Source organism: Apium graveolens, chromosome 4 (assembly GCF_009905375.1).
Source record: "Apium graveolens cultivar Ventura chromosome 4, ASM990537v1, whole genome shotgun sequence".
Lineage (NCBI taxonomy): Eukaryota > Viridiplantae > Streptophyta > Magnoliopsida > Apiales > Apiaceae > Apium > Apium graveolens.
Genome location: NC_133650.1, coordinates 254,138,215 through 254,144,113, shown reverse-complemented (window position 1 = coordinate 254,144,113; position 5,899 = coordinate 254,138,215). Strand labels below are relative to the sequence as shown.

General features: G+C 33.9%; 1 long non-coding RNA gene across 5 annotated transcripts; it reads left to right on the top strand.

The window, feature by feature from the left end:
* The first annotated feature begins 992 nt into the window (after positions 1–992).
* Positions 993–4,261, top strand: LOC141720835 (uncharacterized). 5 transcript variants are annotated; one of them, XR_012574577.1, is made up of 5 exons: positions 993–1,125; positions 1,200–1,323; positions 1,671–1,798; positions 2,333–3,322; positions 3,749–4,261. It is a non-coding gene; the product is annotated as an uncharacterized LOC141720835 (long non-coding RNA). The 5 variants fall into 5 exon arrangements; XR_012574574.1 differs by having other exon boundaries at positions 2,333–3,319; positions 3,749–4,257; XR_012574575.1 differs by lacking the exon at positions 3,749–4,261 and adding an exon at positions 2,052–2,193 and having other exon boundaries at positions 2,333–3,704.
* Positions 4,262–5,899: the final 1,638 nt, after the last annotated feature.

Here is a 5,899-nt window from a genome sequence, read left to right as displayed (position 1 = left end):
TTTATTTAATTAATTATTCAATAATTATACTTGCAAAATATTACAAAATATACGAGTCATTATATCCCCCCCCCTTAAAAAGATTTTTTCCCCAGAATGTGACTTAACTAAACAAATGAGGATATTTATCAAGCATGTCTATTCTAACTCCCAAGTAGACTCTTCTACTCGATGATTTCTCCAAAGGATTTTCACTATGAGGATTGACTTATTTCTAAGGACTCGCTCTTTACGATCTAAAATCTGGATTGGCTGTTCCACATAGGACAAATTTGGCTGAAGCTCAATCGGTTCATACTCTATGACTTTATTTGAATCGGGAATATATGGTTTCAACATAGATATGTGGAACACATTATGGATATGTTGCAACTACGGCGGCAACGCTATCTCGTAAGCGACCTTTCCTATTTTCTTCAAAACTTCCACTACACCATAAGTGGCCTATTGAATCGGGAATATATGGCTTCAACATAGATATGTGGAACACATTATGGATATGTTGCAACTACGGCGGCAACGCTATCTCGTAAGCGACCTTTCCTATTTTCTTCAAAACTTCCACTACGCCATAAGTGGCCTACTGTAATGCAAGTGTTACAAGCAGCGTTACATTAGCTAAGAATTTTTTATCCTATTGTAACACCCCTCAATTAATATTACAGTAGTTATAACACTAGTGTTTCATAGAATTATCGGTGTTGCACGACATGTAACACCAGGTGTTACATTAGTTACTTTTTAATTTAAAAAATATATTGAAGTACAAATATTATTATAAATTAATATTAAAATTATATTCCGATTTATTATTGAATAAAAAATGTAATATATAATATAATAAAATTTGTAAAAGTAAATTGTACATAAATAGAGAATTTAGTTTTTTTCTTTTATTTAATAAATAATATTTAAATATTTAAATTTTAAAAAGTAAAATTAAAAAAATAAAAATTAAAGTACAGTTTTTTAGGTGAAAAAAGGGGCGGTATTTCCCCCCCAAATGAAAAAGACAGGACGGGGTCACTTACAAAACACGCTCATCAAACATACTCGCATCTCTCTCTCAGCTCTTTCTGAAAACATTCTCTCCACTCTTAGGGATGAATCGAAATCAAATGAAAGGTTTGATATTTGATTAAGTATATGACTCTAATTGAAAGGTTCTTTCTGACTTTTCAATTTATATGATTTTGCAGGGTGTCCAGGGTTTCAAATTGGGGCTTTAATTCTTTCTGTCCGATTAACCGGTAAATTGGGGCTTATCCTGAGTGATTCTTCGCAGCAGCTGCTTAAGCTGGTTGATGGATAACTCTCATGCCGGTAAGTTTTGATGGTTCTTCTGCTCTATGAATTGCATCAACAAGTCATCATTTTACTTTATCATCTTCCTGCTTTTGTTTAATGCGTAATCATAAATAAACAGGTCATATTTTACTTTATGAATTGCTTTTACTTATCTACAGAGCTTCGATTGTTTAAAGATTTAAGCTTAATTAAAGAAAAAAGGAATACGGTCCTAGTTTCTCATTACCAAGATAAAGTAATTTAATGTGTGTATGTTCTGTGACTATAATAAGATTCTATGTATGTATATATTACTGCATTTGTAGCTCACTTTGCTAAAATAACATTCTATATTTGTAACTTTGTTGTAATTATTGTTCTAGACCGAAAAGTCGGGCAGGGATAGCTTCATTCTCCTTAAAGAATCATTCCCGTAAGATGAATCAAGATTCGGCGCATTTTCCGATAGCGTCACTGTTAAAAGGACAATGCTGGTGTCGAAGGCTATATCGTATGTTTTCTACCTTCATCCTCCTAGCAGCATCGAGTATGACAGTTCTACATCAGTTCTTTCCCAACCTCTAAACATCATCAATTAGAACCTCTAAACATCATCTATTAGAACTTAAATATAAGCTTGATGCAGAAAGTTTTCTAGTTGAAAAGAAGTCATTTCTCAATTACTAAATGCTCGAAGCATTAATTTATTTTTTTGGTGCTATACATCAGAAGCGCACTGATTTTGTTTTACGTTAATATTTCAGGGAAACTGTTATCATTTTCAATTGTAAGATGCATTGAGCTATTTTCCGCTTTAGAAAATAAATTGCACAGGAGAATAAGTAATTTAGCTAATGGGAGCTCTACACTAGAATTTATTAAGAAAATGAAGTCTCTGACTACCTTGTAAGGAAATTTGTTCTTGCTCCTAGTATGTGTGTGTGCATATGCTTATATTTTCTTTGCAATAGTTATTCTGAATTTCCTAATTACTTTTCTGAAAGATATACTATGACTGATTTTTTCTACTCTTATCTTTGTGCAGAATTTTGCGTAATAACAATATGCCTGGTTCAAGTTGCTTTCTGGTGCTACTCCTTGATCTCCGACTTCCGACTTCATAGGCAGTAAAGACATGTTGACAATTTCGACAACAGAGATTCCGGTAAAGCACGCTTTTGTAATATTGGTACCTTGTATAAAAGAGTGGACATGCAGTCCAGAAAGTTGGGTTATTGCTATTAAATCCTGTTTGCGCAGTCTGTGGTGCCTTCTGGACATGTCTATTTGCGCTCATGGAACTATTTTCATCATGTGCTTGCCTCTGGACATTGGAAGGCTTGCTTGCTTGCTTTGGAGCCCCATTTCCTACAGCAGATCTACGTTTCAGATTATGCATCTTCTTTTTTACTTTGTCCAGAAGCACCCTCTGAGCTTCACCAATTAACTTAAAAGGCATCTGCAACTCCAGCAAACTTGTTATTATCCGGATGAAGATGAAGATAAAACTTTCTGAATTGCTTCTTTATCTGTACATTATCAGCAGTTTTCTCAAGTTTAAGGATGCCATTACCAATCCATTTCAGTTCCAAGGACCTTACTTTCAGCAGAACAGTGCACGTCACAAACCAGAATTAACTGGGAAATGTTCTCTAATCCAGGATAGAGATTCTGGGCCTTTAGTTGCTAATGGAATATGTTCACACTGTAACTAGCTTTTTCCGTTGTATCAGGCAGCTGTATATGGACTTGGGGTTTGTGCAGAATATGGAGGTTCTGTCTTTAAACCACTTGTTGGGGGTATTCTACTTTCCTAATGCTTGGTACCGGACTTTCTGTGTAGTGTTTCCGATGGATCCTTACGTATTTTCCACTCGTGTTTGCACCTTGTTCAGAGGCTTTATCGAGATTAAATGCTGTGATAAGGCACCCAAATGCTCTTCAATCAGATAATGTAATGGCGTACGATAATGCTGTTTCTGCTTTGGGAAAAATCTGCCATTTTCATCGTGATAGTATTGACTCCACTCAGGTAGTTCTGACATCATACCAAGATTACTTCAATCTACATCCAGTATTTTCTCTAAATATTAAAATTCGTGGACTAGTTAAAAGAACACTTCTCTTATTTTTTGTTCTACTTTCACAAAACTAATATGTAGCCATGCCATGATATTTTATCGAGAAGCCTTCAGTTGTATGTTAAGTACTGTGTTTGATATTGTAATTGGACGATGTTATCATGTTTGACCCTTCACTTTTAGTGTAAATATGTGGTAGAACTGAAGAAACATGTTGGACTTTTTGTAGTAAACTTTTCCAACTGAATACGAACTCTTGGACAGTGCAACATATCTATAATGTTCTATTATTATTCATTTAGTAACATATACTACCCCTTTATCTAAAAGATTAGTTAGTTTTGGATGAAAGCGTAACTGGGAAATGTTCTCCAATCCAGGATAGAGGTTCTACAAAAGCAATACAGCTGCATATTCTTTCGAGCCCCCATAAAGTCCTTTTTCCATTTTCGTCTCTGCCAATACTTTGGCCCTGAAGGCCTCTTCTTTGTTGCACTCCACTGGTCAGAAAGAAAAGATCTTACTTACTATCTTCTTTCGTGTACACAAGAACCTTAGAAGCTGAATGTAGCTAAGTCGTAGAGGATATTGAGACAGAAAGCAAGGTCTTGAATGGGAAGTTTGAATCTGATTCATATTCAATATATTTGATTTATGACATCACATATACATGCTTAATTGATGTAGCAAGATAATGATTAAAACTGACATTAGCTACAGATTTAAAGTATTTTTGTTTCGATGAACCTGTATTTTATTTTTTGAACTGCGGTCCTTAAGATGATCTTCTGCCTACATCGAACACTAGATGGTTTTTAGTTCACAGTTTCATGTTAAAGGTATGTGCTGAGAAACTTTTTGTATGTAAAGAAATAGTTAAAGGTTAAAATCAGAATGTTATTTTTATTTATCATGGTATTCAAGAAAACTTATAAGACAATATCTTAATCCAGGACTTGTGAATGTTTGTTTGTGCCTGTAAGTCGTGACCACCAAATCTGTAATTAGTTTAGGTGCTAGAATGGGTAGGTGCATATCTGTAATGCAAGATTATGAATGTAAGAACCCAAATTTTTGATATCGGTAAAAGACCTTTATGAATAGTAATATAATAACTCGAATCTTTGAGACCTTGTAAAACGCTTAATGAATAGTAACCCTGACAAATGGGAAAAACTTTTTAGCTCACACTATGTTGTGCATGAGAAATTGAGTTTCGGAGTTGATAACATGATTATACGTACCAAATGAGTGTATGTAAACGTTATTAGTTTTCGAAAAAAATGAACTTTAAAAAATGACCGTATTTACGAATCAACGAGGATTACGGGAATCACAATATAATTACGAATTTAAAATCCTACGGATTTATATCCAAGAACGATGCTTCAAAACATAAAGAATGTATGTGAAAGGATTTACATCGTGAACCGTTTACGAGAAATTATTACGAAAACGATTAAGCGACCGAGCAAACGCGTAAACGAATAAATAAACGTATCGAACCAAACTAACTAAACTAATTAACTATGGTAAGAAACTAACCATGGTTAAGTCATCAAATAGTAACCTAGCTATATAGGAATGATAACCTAAAGCTAAGAAATAGTGAGCTAAAGCCTAAAATCAAGTAGATTAGCTTGTAGTCTAGGAGGCTAGCATGATTTGTTCAAAGATATGCCAACATACTCTAGTTCTAGGACATATGCTAGAAGATATACAATATAAATACAATCTTATGCAAGAAGCATCCAAGAAACACAACACAAAACTCTCTCACTCCTCATTTTCTTCTTCCATTCGGCCAAGCTCCAAAAAGGAAGGAAATCAATTTCAAAAACCTCTCTTCTAGTCATGGAAAAAATCCCTCATTAATTCCTAAGCTTCATACATCCTAAACTAAGGTAAGATAAATTTTTGAGCTCATTTCATTGAGGTTTGATGAGTGAAATAAATTCAAGAAAGATGATAATGAATAGTATGAATAGTAACTTTTCTTTGGTTTCTTGATTTTAATGGTTGTTTTAGGTTTCAAAATCCCTAACAAACACTCCCAAGACTTCACCATCATCAAGAACACATCTCAAGCTTTCAAGAAAGGTATAAATCTTTGACTCATCTTTATTTAAGGTTTAAGTTCAAGACTGTTTTGAAACATAGTTGTAAACCTAGTTTTGGTGAATGTATTGTTGTAATCTTGATATTTAGTTAAGTAGATTTAAGGTTGATGATTGTTGCCTCAAGAACTTGATGTTCATGAGAGGATTTAGTGTGGTGATGATGATATGATGATTGTTGGTGGTAGTATAAAAATTTAAGGCGTAAACAAAATTCGGATCGTAATTGTAATCCCGCTAAAAGGAACAAAACGTAACATTAAGTTTCTGCAGAAAGTCCCGAAGATATAAACTGCAGTTTCTTGAAAAATAATACTTGATTATGATAAATAATGTTATAAGGATCGTTTGGGCGCTTGAATCGCTTGATTCCAATTTACGGATCAAAAGTTATGGCTGTTTTACTAAAAGTGA